Here is a 15,327-nt window from a genome sequence, read left to right as displayed (position 1 = left end):
TCAGCTTCCCCAGTACCTGGATGAAGCTGTCTACCTGGATCCGTTTCAGTCTGGTTTCAGGCCCGGATACAGAACGGAGATGGCATTGGTCACGTTGGTCGATGATCTCTGGCAGGCCCGGGACAGGAGCTGCTCCTCTGTCCTGGTCCTATTAGACCTCTCAGCAGCTTTTGATACCATCGACCATGGTATCCTACTGCGACAACCCGGGGGGTTGGGAGTGGGGGGCACCGTTTTACGGTGGTTCTCCTCCTACCTGTCGGATAGGTCGCAGTTTGTGTTGACTAGGGGGCATGGATCGACCCCGAGGCGCGTCACTTGTGGGGTACCCTTGGGGTCAGTTCTCTCACCCCTCCTGTTCAACATATATATGAAACCGCTGGGTGAGATCATCCATGGTTTTGGGATACGGTATCATCAATATGTTGATTATACCCAAGTTTTCATCTCTACCCCAAATCACCCAAACAATGCCCTCGACGTGATGTCCCGACGCCTGGAGGCTGTTGAGATCTGGATGGGGAGGAACAGGCTCAGGCTCAATCCCTCCAAGACTGAGTGGCTGTGGTTTCCATCATCCCGATTTGTGCATCTTGTTCCATCTTTGATGATAGGGGGAGAAATTTTAGCCCCCTCAGAGAAGGCTTGCAAACTGGGAGTCCTCCTGGATATGCGGCTTAGTTTAGAAGAACACCTGACGGCCGTGACCAGGGGGGCCTTTTACCAGGTTCGCCTGGTACATCATTTGCGCCCCTTCCTGGATCGGAATGCTCTGTGCACAGTCACTCATGCCCTCATCCTTTCTCGCCTGGACTACTGTAACACTCTCTACATGGGGCTGCCCTTGAAGAGCACCCGGAGGCTTCAACTGGTCCAGAATGCGGCTGTGCGGGGTATCATGGGGGTACCTAGGTGCTCCCATGTTACGCCCCTTTTAGGCGGTCTGCACTGGTTGCCGGTTGTCTTCCAGGTGCGATTCAAGGTACTAATTATGACTTTTAAAGTGCTCTATGGCTTAGGCCCAGGATACCTGCGAGACCACCTACTGCCACCGGTAGCCTCCCACCGTCCAGTGCGATCCCACAGAGTTGGCCTCCTCAGGGTGCCATCTGCCAGACAGTGTCAGCTAGCAACCCCCAGGGGGAGAGCCTTCTCTGTGGGAGCACCTTCCCTCTGGAATGAGCTCCCCCTGGAGCTTCGTATAATCCCCGACCTCCGGTCCTTCTGACGTGCCCTAAAAAGTTAGCTTTTCCAGCAAGCCAGCCTGGCCTGAACAAAATAAAATAAATGATTGATTTAACTCTTAATATTAATCTAATATTTTAAATGTTATTGTTAATATTAATTGGGTTTGTTTTTGGATACTCTATCTAATTTTCTTTTTAACTTTTGTAATATGTGTTTTTTTAATGTTGTACGCCGCCCTGAGTCCTTTGGGAGAAGGGTGGCACATAAATCCAATAAACAAACAAACAAGCAAGCAAATTTAATTTCTTTATGGTCATTTTCCTCTTCAGTTTTTAGGATTCTAACCTCCACTTTTTCCACTTGATAAACATCTCCAACTTCTTCATCATATTTTACTGTTAGGTGCTCTAAGTTTTCTAACTTCTCCATCCTCTCAAATGTGTTTGATAATTTCTGAATTTCTAAGAATATCTTTTGCAGGCTTAAAGTTTCTTTCTGCTGTTGAAATTGTGCCATTATCTCCAGCTAACAAACACTGCTGCTCTAGCTTGGAAGGTTTTTACAAGATTAAGCATAGATTCACAATAAATTTTTATTTTCACTTTTCTCTGGTTGAAGATATACTTCAAAGGGATATCAGCATGCCCTTCCTCTTATCACTCTCTATAAACAAGCAGTGAGACCTTGAAGCGCCAAGTCAGGACAATCAGCAAGAAAAGAGTGTTTCATTTCCAATACACAAACCTCCAGCCTCCGAGTAGCAATGTTATTGTTGCAATTTTCTTTGTTTCTTTTTGTATCTTTTTTGTATTTCAAGTTAAAAAAAGATCCGATTCTTGAATGAGTTAGAAAAACACTCAATGAAAGAGGAGAATTTTAGTCCATAGGTTACAAAGAGTAATAAAAGAAAAAAATAGAAGAAAACTTAATCCATTCATTTTAAAAAGCTTGCATAAATTCCATCCGTGAACATAGCATTTAAAAAGTAAGATATCCCACTATCCAAAACCATTCCAAACTTAATTCCACCGCTTATTTTTTCTGTTCTCCAATTTAAATTAATTTTAAGTTTTTTATAGGCAGTCTCTTTTAAAACGGTAAAAATTCTTTAGCAGCTGGAAACACTTTCTCTTTCCGTATCCTTCCATTTTGGAGCCGCCCCGACTTCATCAGCCTTGGCTGGATTTTTTGTCGCCGGGTTGAAGAACTTCTCTTGCATTGATCAGGGACTTTGCGATGTCCCTGAGATCAGCAAAACGTATTCTTCCTATTCACTGTCTCTGCGGGATGGTTTAGATCCAATTGGACCACTCAGCGGCAAAAGTATCAGCTGCGATCTCAGAGCATCGAGACCGCACGTCCGTATCATTGCAATGTTGGCTCCCCCTAAATTTGAAGGGGATTTGAACATCCCAATTTTTTTAAGAGCAAAGTCAAAAATAGAAGTCCTTGACTGAGCCATTAATAAATATGGGAATATTCTTATCTGTCTCCCAAAATAATATACAGAAGACTGGGACACTGAAATCAATTAACTTAATAAAAATCAATCTTCCATTGATTTAAATACCATCTGGTATAATAATAATTAGTAAAACAAAATAATAACTACAAAGTGTTGGGAATTGTAATTTATGTATAACTAGTTGATAACCCAGTGTTGCCCAGGTATTTATTTATCCCAATCTTATAATATACAGGAAAAGGAATGAATTATATGCATAGTGTCAAATCAAAGTAATTTTATTTACAGGCGTTATGAATAATCAAAGTCTTGTTGAAAATGTCCAGACGAAACATAATTTCTAATGTTGGATTTTCCCCCTTACCAGAGGGAGCCCCCTTGTGGAGTACTATGAAGCCGTTACCATGGCAACTTCAGTGCAGTAGAAGCCATTTTAAGGCACAACAGGCTTTTTCTTAACAGAACACATACCCCGAGGGGCAGAGCACCATTCACTGACCTAGGGGGTATCCCTAAGGTGCTAAGCCACATGGCACTCTGCCTGTCACCCCCAGCTCCTGAGGCTTGGCACATTCGGGATATCCCCTAGGTCAGTGCATGGAGCACTATCCAGCTGGAGAGAGTGGTTGCGCGAACGCCTGTTCAGCCCCCAGCTCGCATGCCTCCTAGCCTCACCATGCCCTGGCCCAGCTCTCCCTGCAGGCCCAGGGCACCGCTGCCGCTGCCACTGCCGCAGCTGCAGTCTGAGCATAACGTCTTCTCTGGCTTCCAAACTCCGGAACTCGGCTTCCGATTCTTCCAGCAGCAGCCACTCTAGGAGTGCGCTCTATGGTTGTGGGCCTTTTCTTTTATCTTTTCTTTTTTTATTTATCTATTAATCAAATAGTAATTAAAAAGAGTATTAAAATATTGAAATGCTAGAAAAATAGGAAAAAAACAAAGTGATATAAAAAGATTGCTACATTTAAATTAAAAAAGAAAGCCATGGTGAAAACAATATAAAGTAGATTATATCCTCCCCTTCCCTTCCATATGAATCCTCAACATGCAAGCCATCATTTAGAATTTGAATTTTACATCAAACATTACTCATTGTTAGTTTCTGTTGAAGTTTCTACAACCATATTGCAGGTATCTAAATTTGCCTAGTTCTGTGATACACTGCATATAAAGGAGCCATTCTTGCTTGAATTTAGTAAAACTTGTCTTATGGATATATACTGTCATTTATTTATTTTTGTCATTACAATACATTCTCCCAATTTATTCTTCCTGTCTGGTCATTTCCCCCTTTTTATAATTCATTTCTCATTTATTATTAGTACAATTTCTCATAAATTTAAAAAGTTGAGTAGAATGTCTGCTATAATTATTGAATAGTGACATCTCTAAATGTACTTAAAAAATAGTAAAATTCCAGGTAGTTTTCAACTTATGACCACAATTGGGAGCAGAATTTCTTTTGCTAAATAGAGCAGTTGTTAAGTGAATCACACCCAATTTTACGATCTTTTTTTACCACAATTGTTAAGCAAATCATTGTAATTGTTAATGAAATCATGCAGTCATTAAGCAAATCTGGCTTCCCCATTGACTTTGCTTTTTGGAAATCAGCTGGGAAGATCACAAATAGAGACCATGTAACTCTAGGGTGCTGCAACTGTCATAAATATATACTGATTGCCAAATGCCAGAATTCTGATCCTGTGATTGTGGAGATGGTGCAATAATTGTAAGTCATTGCAATTTTTTTTAGTGTTATTGTAACTTTGAATGGTCATTAAACAAATGGTTGTAAGTCAAAGACTACCTGCAGTCCAAAACCTAATACTGTTTTGCATGAAGGGCAAGATGTTACTTTTCTCCATTCTAGATAATAAAGCCAGATGGATAGTAAAATTTCATCTGTGGAGAAAAGAGAATCTCCTCTGCTATCCTACCTGAGACTAGTAGCATAGTTTAGTGTTAGCGCACATTGACTTCATTTTCTTTGAACCATGGACAAGCATGTCCTAACAATACAACCCATTTAAGCCCTTATTTACCTATGGAAGCTCCTTGACTGATTTAGGGCCAGTAGGTCCCCCTCAACCGAACTCACTGAATCCAGTTGTGGTCATGGGGAGAAATGTGAAAAGGCAGCACTTTGTTTCCTGAAGTCTTTTTTACACAGCTCACTTCCTTTCCTCACCACAGCCCATTTTTTATAGCTTTCTCCCCAGCAAGATAAGGGACTTGAAAGCAGAGTCCCAATACTTTATTTTAACTGGATGGAAAGGATCTTTTCACTCTTTTATTGTGTTTTAACAATAGTTTGAAATGCATTTTTATCTTCAGATGCAGCAGATTTCCTTTTATTGTAGTCTCGAGAATAATAAACTATGCAGAACGGGGCATTTGTTGACCAGCTGCCACTTTATTTGTCAGTTTCAATCCCTCCTCCACACACACACACACGAAATAAGAGAACGATTCTCCACCAAGTATAGGTAATCCTCAACCTATGACTACAATTGAGTCCAAAATTTATATTGCTAGGTGAGAAATTTGTTAAATGAATTTTGCCCCAGTTTACGACTTTTCTTACCACATTTGTTATGTGAATCACTTCAGTTGTTAAGTTAATAACACGGTTGTTAACTGAATTTGGCTTCTCCATTGACACTACTTGTCAGAAGGTTAACAAAAGGGGATGGCATGACCTTAAGGTAATGCGACTCTCATACATATAAACCATTTGTCAAGTATCTGAATGTAAATCACATGACCATGGGGATGTGCAACGGTCATAACTGTGAGAATGGTATTAAGCAGTGATGGGTTCCTAGTGGTTCGGACCAATTCAGCCAAACCGGTAGTGGTTTGGCAGCCTGGGTCGCTGGAACCGGCAGCGACTGAGGCCTGCCACACACCCAAACCGGTTCTCCTACAGTGGCGCCATCTTGATTTTTGGTTCTACGCATGCGCGAAACAATTTTCATTACACAAATTTTATATTTTTATTTTTAAATGTTTTGCGCTTGCACAGACCTATCTATGTGCAAATGCGCACATACACGGAGCGTGCATTTGGTGTGCACACGAGTGAAGCAAGCAAATTAAATGAACTGTGCTAGGTCAAGGACTACTGTAGTCAATTTCAATCTCTTGTTCCATTGAACCCGAACTGGACAGTGATACAACTGCAGCAGAATATACCTCCCCATTCCCAATGTTACTTCTGGGATCATCACATATGATTATGTAGTCAAGGGAGACTCACCAAGGCCTATCATAAAGCCCAGGTGTTTTTCACTAGTTGGTTATGTGATGAAACTAATGGGCAGCAAACTCTGAGGAGGAAAACCAACTGATTACATTCGACAATGATTCACAACAAATACAGAATCAGGATTGGAATTGGGAATAGTTTATTTCTTGCCATTTTAAAATGAATGAATTGCACTGACTTAATAGCAGGAAAAGGCCATTAGTTGTATCCTGCAGCACTGGATTATTCCCAGATCAATTATCTCATTCTCCCTTTTGAGGAAGATCAACCCAACAGCTAAATAAAGTTTCTGAATTTATTCATGCTTCATTTTCCCACAGTGAAACGGGTGGGTTTTAATTTCAATTATACTAGATTCCTAAAAGTAATGTATAAAATGAATTATTATTGCCCTTCTTTTTTCTTATACTCTTCTCAGTCTGCTTTTATTTGACATTCATAAACATTGCAGAGACATTAAAGGCAGTTAAATATATAGAGATGAAAAACTGTATAAACAGCAGAGACTAAAAAAATACAGCAACATATACAGTGAGTGGGTTGTGATGGTATTTGAATGACAAATTATTTTTCAGTTTTAAAATACTATAGAGAAAGCAAATTGCTGACAAAACAGTGATGTGTCTTGCTTCAAATTAAAGACATATGTCATAAGAAACCAAATAAGTGTTTTTCAAATTATCCCAGCAAAGCTCTCCATTATGACACTCTTAGCAGATTAATACATTGCACTGCATCAATCTTCCATCTTTTCTAATCCAATTTCTCTAAGCTTGATATGTTTGACTGCCACAAGTCTATCAGCAAAGTTGATGTTCCTGATAATTCTGGCAACTGAAGACCGATGTATCTAGAATGAGCCAAGGTGGCGCAGTGGTTAAATGCAGCACTGCAGGCTACTGCTAGATCAGCAGGTCAGCGGTTCAAATCTCACCGGCTCAGGGTTGACTCAGCCTTCCATCCTTCCGAGGTGGGTAAAATGAGGACCCAGATTGTTGGGGGCAATATGCTGACTCTCTGTAAACCGCTTAGAGAGGCCTGAAAGGCCTATGAAGCGGTATATAAGTCTACTGCTATTGCTATTGCTATTGCTATTGCTAGATGGTACAACAGAGGGTGAGAGAAAAGAATATCTGTTTTATCTAGGACTGGTAGAAACACATCCAATCACTCAGTTTCCTGAACTTGTTTGTACATTTATCTACATTCATGTGCAAACTCAGTCATTATCAATATGATTAAGTATACATTCGTTCCTTCATCACTGGGCAAGGCAATATTAATAAATAACTTAAATGTATGAAATAACTATTGTCAATTGCCAACAACAGAGCTGTCACAACACAGCACTTTCGTCTGCAACCAGTTCACATAGCAATATAGAAACATAACAGCTTTGCCAGATAACACTAAAGACCTACCTTCCTAGCATATGGATTCCCATGATAACCAACAAATGCCCTTTGGAAGGTCACAGTAAGATAAGGAGCCAAAAGTCCAACTTCTATATATAAAACCCTCTAAACATAGCACCTTCTTTTAAAGAAAATGTGCTCCAAGCTAAGAGTGTTTTTCACTGTCCTTTTCTAGTTCTAAAATGTCCTTTTCATAGATGGGATACCCAGAAAGACACAATGTTCCCAAAACAGCTATACAATTGAATTACATAAAAATGCTGCGATACTATTTAGTTTCAATTCCTCTCCTGAACATTCTTTACCAACCTGACAAATTGATTTGACATCTTCTGTGAATCATGTTCTCAAAACATTTCCTCTTCGGTATAGTCTATTCATTCATCCTTCCATGTTTATGGGGTGGGGGAGGTATGATAGGGAGAGAAGACATTAGATCAATCTACTAATTTGAAAGGATGCTTTTAAGGTTCCTTCATAATCTTGTTTCATTACCACAATATAATATAGTTTACTCCCATTAATTATAACATTATATTGGGTTAACATGTCATGAACTAGTGAAGGGTATATCTGTATGTATAATCTCTGTGGATAAAGAAAAGCCCATTGGATCATATTTCACAACTTATACCTGAACGAACAGTAGATCTAACCCAAACATCGGAGGTGGTTCTATCCCATTGATCAGCGAAAAAAGCCAATCTGCCTCCAATAGGATAACTAGATGCCAGTAAATTAGGTCCGGCAGTAAAAACGTCCCCCGCCCCCATGAAAGGGGCACTTGGAGGCCTTACCCCTCTGGTAGCGGTCTGACTGCCCCCTCTGCCTAGAGGAATATCCTCCCTGCTGCCTATATCCCTGGTTGCCGTAGTTCGCCCCCCAAAAGGACAAACCATAATCTTGGTTCCAAAAGGACACCCCCCCCCTTGGCCCCAAAAGGAAGACCACCTGGGATAGGGAGTGGGGCAGGAGAACCCTTTCTTGGGAATGGTAGGGAGAACCTTCCTCTTTTCCTTGTTCTCGATGAGAAAAGGATCCAGTGCGTCCCCAAAGAGAAATTTGCCCTTGAAGGGGGCTGAAGCCAAATGCCACTTGTGGTGCACGTCTGCCTGCCACTGGCGAAGCCATAACAGTCTGTGAGATGCCACAGAAAATGCCAAGGCTCAGGAGGCGAATCTGGTGGATGAGAGGGTAGCATCAGATGTAAACTGAACCACCGCCACTAGTTTGGCGATATCCTGATGTGTGCGGAGGTCTGTGATGGGGATACGCTGTTGCAGGTCCTGCAGCCAGAGAAGACAGGAACGGGTGAAGAATGAGGCAGTGGTTGAGGCCCGGACTACCCATGCCACTTCCTGGTAGCCATGCTGCAGAGTGAGAACTGCTTTTTTGTCCTCTGGCTTAAGGACATCTTCTGGGTCCCCCAGCATATTGGCTGAAGTATAGATGGCAGTCACCGGGGCGTCAATGGTTGGGATCAACAGGAACTGAGCCAATTCATTGGCCACATTGAAGAATTTCTTGTCAGAAGCCGATGGAGATGGGCCCGAGGTGGGAGCCTCCCACTGACGCTGCACCAGGTCAACGAAGATCTTTGGGATAGGTATCATTTCTGATGGAGAAGCCTGCTCAGAAAACAAGGTGTCTGGCCGGCTCTTGCTGAGGCTTTTAAGGGCTTCTTACACCGACTGGTGGTGCTAGAGAAGGCAGAGGTGGAGACAATGGGGGGGAGGCTCCCACTTGCTCTTCCACCATCTGGGGAATGCTAGCCTCGGCTGTAGATTCCCTGCCAATGTCCGTTGCTTCAGAGGCTGTGGCGGCCACCATTATGACAGGAGAAAAGGCATACAAATACAAAAATGGCACCGCGCCTTTTTTCTCTAACGGTCCCGGTCACTGAAGCAACATCTTTCTCTTAACAGCGCATCGCTCCGCAAGTTGAATTCCCCGCTTTTGGAGCTCGGGTTGCTCCACGGTAGCTGAAATATGCTCAAGTGGCAATCAATCAATCAAAGCTATCGCAGTTCGTCTCTCTACTGCAAGCAGGAGCAGCAGAGCATTTCCCAGCATGACAATGTCCAGAGCTCAAAGGGGAAGCTGACAGATCCAGAGTGCAAGCAGAGAGGGACCGGCGGCGAAGGCAGAGACATGCGGTGGCGGTGGGCTGGAAGGGCGTGAGTCTTGGAGGCAATTAGCAATGCAAGCCAACCTCTCTTTTCAAGCCACAAAGGAACGCTTTAAACTGCCCTCGCCCGATAACGCTGTCCCATCCTAAGAGGGCTCACAGACATTGACCCACAAAGGCTATTTAGCTCTGTGAGGAGCTTTAGTCAGCCAGGGTCACAATCAGTCAAGATGATCGCTGTACTCACAAAGACCAATATCACAACTATTCCTCTCAGCCTAGGAACAAGACGATCATGCATCCATCCTCATTGAGGGACTGAGTCGGAACTGGGCTTTTGTCTAGTGGCAGGGCATGGTATCAATTAACTGTCAGGCTCAGTCCTCGCAATGAATGGATGAAGGTCAACCCAGCCTGGATGCTACCTTCACCACTATGGAGAAGCACGGTGGATAACGCAGCTAGCTGGTGCCGCAATGTGTTATGGGATAGACCTTTACCAAGGCCCTCTTGGTAAAAGAGCCGAGGTGGCGCAGTGGTTAAATGCAGCACTGCAGGCTACTTCAGCTGACTGCAGTTCAGCAGTTTGGCTGTTCAAATCCCACCAGGCTCAAGGTTGACTCAGCCTTCCATCCTTCCGAGGTGGGTAAAATGAGGACCCAGATTGTTGTTGGGGGCAATAAACCGCTTAGAGAGGGCTGAAAGCCCTATGAAGCGGTATATAAGCCTAACTATTGCTATTGCTATTGCTCTTGGAGGAACTCCAAGGTCTATGGGAGCAAAGCTGCAGTAGGCTGAATTTGATGTTCCACACACCAGCAAGCAAAGGCGGCCCAAGTGGCATCATAGATTCTGGTGGTAGAAGGGCGTCTGGAGGCTTGAATGGTTCTGATGACCTTGCTGGAGAACCTGGCCCTCTTCAGGAGATCCCTCTCAAGTGCCAGATGGTTAGTTTGAGCAACTGGGGCTCTGGATGGAGAACCAGCCCCTGGCTGAAAGAGACCGGCTCCTGGGGAATTCTCCAGGGACATGCAATGGAAAGGCAGGTAAGGTTGGTGAGCCAAGTCCGTCTGGGCCAGTAGGGCACCACCAGGAGAACCTCCACCCATTCCTCTAGTATCTTTCTGATCACTCTGGGAATGAACGCCAATGGAGGAAAGGTGTAAAGCAGTCCCAGAGGCCAGGGACAATGGAGAGCCTTGACGCCTTCTGCCTGGGGACACTGAAACCTGGTGAAGAAGCGAGGGAACTGGGCATTCTCCAAAATGGCAAATAGATCGACCAGGGGATGGCAGAACCTCCACGACAGCTGATGAAAGTCGTGGATGCAGATGCCACTCCGAATAATTCAGGGTGGTCCTGCTCAGCCATCCGTCTGAACATTGTTCACTCCGGAGATGTGCTCCATCTGCATGGATTCCAGATGTCTTTCCGCCCATCGACGGATCGCCTCTGCCTCTAACATGAGAGATTTGGACCTGGTACCCCCATGGCGGTTTATGTGAGCCTTCATTGCTATGTTCTCAGTAAGTACAAGGACATGCTGGCCCTGGATGTTTCTTTGAAAACTTCGAAGCACAAGTCTTACTGCCCTCAGCTCCAACCAGTTTTATTTGTGGGTGAATTCTTGAGCTGACCACTGTCCTTGTGCAACTTTGTTGTGAAGGTGGGCTCCCCAGCCGAATAACCTGGCATCCGTCATGATGGTCAGCCAGGCAGGCTCCTTGAAGAAGGACCTTTTTGTCAGAGCCAGGGACTGCCATCACCTGAGGGAGCGAATGACATTGGCAGGAAGCCACACCCTGACTGGAGAGTTGCTAGAGTTGGCCCTCTGCATTGGGAGCAGAAACCACTGCAGTTCTTTTGTGTGCAGCCTCACCCAAGGAACTATTGATAGACACAATATCATTTTGCCCAATAATTGCAACAGTGTAAGCAACTGTGCGCTGGGGGAGAGGCGGACTCGCTGGGCAAGTTCTTGAAAGCTCACAATGAGGTCCTGAGACAGGCATACTTGAGAAGAGGATGTGTCTATCACCGCTCCCAGATGTAAAAGTCTGGTGATGGGAGTCAGGTGACTTTTCTCGAGGTTGATGGTAAACCCTGTAGCGTTCACATGGTGATGTGAAGGTCGCACGCGACTGAACTGATGATGACTGAATCAAGATGTCATCGAGATAGCATTGGAGGCGGATTTGGGAACCAGAAATAGAATGGAATAGAACCCCCTGCGCTCTTGCCCAAGGGGAACTGGTTCTATGGCACTGATCTCCCTTAGATGACAAATCTCGGCCTCCATGAGGCCTCTCTTGGTGGGACATTTGGGAGTCAGACAATGGATAAAGTGGTGTGGGGGGGGGAGGAATTCCAAAGTGAGATCGAATCGAATTGTTTGAAGGACCTATGTATCCGAGGTAATCTCCCACCCGGCGCAAAGAATTGCACACACACACCCCCATGGGAGGGTTGGGATGATGGTCACCTTTTCGAAAGGGCTGACAGGAGAAGGACTGATGACAGGCCCTGTCCTGAAATGGCTGCCTATCTTGAACGCGATCCATTCCTTGTGCGTATGGATGCTGAAAAGAAGAGATGCTAGATTAAGGGTCAGACTAGCAGGGTGTCTGTCTGCAGAAGTAGGAAGGAGACCTACGGTCTGGTTTATGGAACACACAAGGCATCACCTTCTGCTTGTCCTTGTTTTCCTTGTGAGCCTGGTGGGCTGGTTGCACTACCTGGAGTGCAGGTGGATGCACCTCATGCCTCTGTAGCCCCCCGGCTATGTCCTGGGAGATTGCCTTGGCAATTACTTCATGCATTTCCACTGAGAGACCAGGGCCTTGGTCTTCCACTGGGAGGGACCCTGCCGCAGTGGGCCTGAGTGAGGAGTCCATAGCCAGGGAAGCAGGTGAGGGAGAGCAACTATGAATATAGCTGCATACTTTCAACTTGAGTATATGTCATACAATACACAGAATTCTGCATAGGCTACATTATTTTCTCCATAAATCCCTACTATCACTCCAAAGAATTTTGGAATGAATTTACTCTTACTATTTGTGTCAATTTGGAATATCATCCTCATAAATACCACAGTAAATCTCTCTCCCTATAAATTATATTTTCAAATATGAAAAATACCCAAAACTATTTGAATTGCATTATTATGGAGTTGTGAAGTTTTACACTACATTCCTAGATAGGTAGCTGAGATAATAAAGGGTTTATCAGGAATTATTAATTGGAAAACCGGTAAATATAAAATTAAAACATGAACATTGCTATTAGGTACCTCTGTAGTGAGAAGGGAAAAGTCTGTGGATTAACTTTCAAAATATTAGATAGAATTAACAAAAGCTTTATTCAACAACACTTGCCAGACAGATAGACTAAAACTCTTAGAATTCTGAGGCAACATGTGTAGAGATACCATCAGGCCCAAGTAAGCCAAGCTGCCATTCTACTCGCATCCCCAGACTTTCATGTGTCATCAACTTGTTTAATTCATTAGCTACTCAGTTTTTAAGAAATCAGAATGTATAATTATAGTAATAATTCAGTAAGAAGTTATATTTAAAACAATAACAGTTTCAATAAAATTATACAGTCCTCCAAAATCAAAATATGGCTTTATAGTTAAAAGTAATATATAAAGAACAACTGATATATTTAAAAGGAGATAAAAGTAAATCTTCCTAACAGAATTGTAAATTGTATGGGTTTTTTATATAGTCACACCATATCAATTTTTTTTAAATTTCAATTGATGCTCTGCTTATACCAGCGACAAATAACTACCTTTTTAAAAAAATCATTATTATTTTCTACTAAAGATGTATTTTTAATTTCTAATATTTAATAATTGAAATAAAGTTTAATTGCTGTTCCCTATTCCTAAAGTTTTAAATAATCCAATCCAATGGGGTTTACTTCTGAATAGGGATATGTGTGCTTGCATGTTTGTGTATGTGTGTGTGTTTGCATGTGTGTGTGTAAAATTATTTTTATTAATGAAATATCTCAGTGAGTTCAGTAAGCTCCTACAATTAAGTGGCCTTATTTCATATATCAACAATGAATTTAAATTTAAAATACATTTCCAAGGGAGATAATGTTATTTATGTAGCTTCCTGTCTTCCAGCATAAGAGATATTCAAGGTTATTTATCTTGATTATTACCTGAACTAAACCGAATGGTACATGGTTGGTACAAAATTATCTTTAGATGACTAAATATCTATAAAAATCCCTATTATTGAATACCATATGATCAGTGAATATTCAAATATTGATCCCATTTCATTATACAGTTTAGCGATTTGAGGTATGGATTTTTTTCCTAAAGTGCTTCTTAATAAATAAAAGTTGATACTTTAAAAAGTGACATGGGATCCCATGTAATTCTTTTTATGGAAGAATTGAAGATCTATAAAGATCTGTATGCTACGTTTGCCACTGACCATTAGGAGTGCCATGCACTAAATAAAAAAAATAAAATCATAGGAGTCACTCGGGTGGGTTCCTCCCAGTTCGCACCAGTTCGCACGAACCGGTTCGTCGGTGAACCCGGAAGTAATTAACTTCCGGGAATGCCGGTACCGGTCCTGGCCCCTGTCGTTGCAAAGCACCCTTTTGCCGGCGCGTCGCAGCTTGCTCGCTCGCTCCCCCGCCCATCCGCACTAAGCCCAGCCTGCCACTCACTGATTGGCTGGAGTCCAGCCAATCAGTGAGCGGGCTGGCCTTGTTTAAATGTATGGCGCCAACAGCTAACATTCCTCTTTTGAAAAGAATCTCTCAAAGAGTCTTTTCAAAAGGGTTTGTTGCCGAGACGCCTCGTTTCGCGCTCCACCTCGTTCAGTTCACCTTCCCTTCACCTTCCAGGAGCTTGCTGCTTCCCCCACAGGTAAGCAACCAAGCCCTGGCGGCGGGACTCGGGATGCTAGCAGCGGGACTTCAGGTGGGCAGTGGTGACGGTAGCGGTGGTAGGAAGCCTGGTGGGGGCCGGTAGCGGCAGTAGCAGCGGTAGGAAGCCAGGGGGCGGTAGCGGTGGTAGCGGCGGTAGCAGCGGTAGGAAGCTGGGTGGAGGGCGGTAGCGACGGTAGCAGCGGTAGCGGCCTAGCTTTCGCAAGGGAAGGCCTGAATGAATTAAAAGAGAGTGCATGTTATGTTCTTGCTGATTTGTTACTGTTTGTGAAGTGGGAAAAGGTGCAAGCCCTTAGGAGGTGTCAAGCCAGCCAGGTCCAAGAGGGGTTCCGAGTCCGGGTGCTCACCCTTAGGAATCCCAACATTGGAGAGAGGCAGCTGAGCCAAAACCTCAATAGGAAATGCCATTGCCATCAATCCAAACAATAGACACAACAAACGCCATTTAGTGGCTACTCTAGAACTGCAGTCCAGTACCTTAAGCCAGCACTAGCAACGCACTCGAGAGGCTGGCAGGTGAACTGCGCCTGCATCTGCAAAGCTTCTCAACGCACTCTAGTGGCTGGCAGGTGAACTGCGCCTTCATCTCCAAAGCTTCTCAACGCACTCTAGTGGCTGGCAGGTGAACTGCGCCTGCATCTCCAAACTTCTCAATGCACTCTAGTGGCTGGCAGGTGAACTGCGCCTGCATCTCCAAAGCTTCTCAATGCACTCTAGTGGCTGGCAGGTGAACTGCGCCTGCATCTCCAAAGCTTCTCAACGCACTCTAGTGGCTGGCAGGTGAACTGCGCCTGCATCTCCAAAGCTTCTCAACGCACCTCAGTGGCCACAAGTGTACTGCGCCCACATCTCCAAGTGTAGCAACGCACCCTAATGACTGACAAGTGAACTGCGGCTACATCCTCAAGTCTTGCAACGCAACTTAGTGGCCAAAGAA

At 43.8% G+C, this 15,327-nt stretch overlaps 1 protein-coding gene across 3 annotated transcripts in view; it reads right to left on the bottom strand.

Moving 5' to 3' along the window:
- Window positions 1-15,327, bottom strand: part of TAFA2 (TAFA chemokine like family member 2) — a 274,868-nt gene that overhangs the window by 249,920 nt on the left and 9,621 nt on the right. The window lies entirely within an intron of this gene.

This window comes from Thamnophis sirtalis, unplaced genomic scaffold (genome assembly GCF_051295495.1).
Source record: "Thamnophis sirtalis isolate CommonGarterSnake01/CBP01778 unplaced genomic scaffold, rThaSir2_p1.2 scaffold_9, whole genome shotgun sequence".
Classification (NCBI taxonomy): Eukaryota; Metazoa; Chordata; class Lepidosauria; order Squamata; family Natricidae; genus Thamnophis; species Thamnophis sirtalis.
The sequence above is the reverse complement of the archived record's forward strand: the minus strand, read 5'-3'. Positions and strand labels throughout refer to the sequence as shown.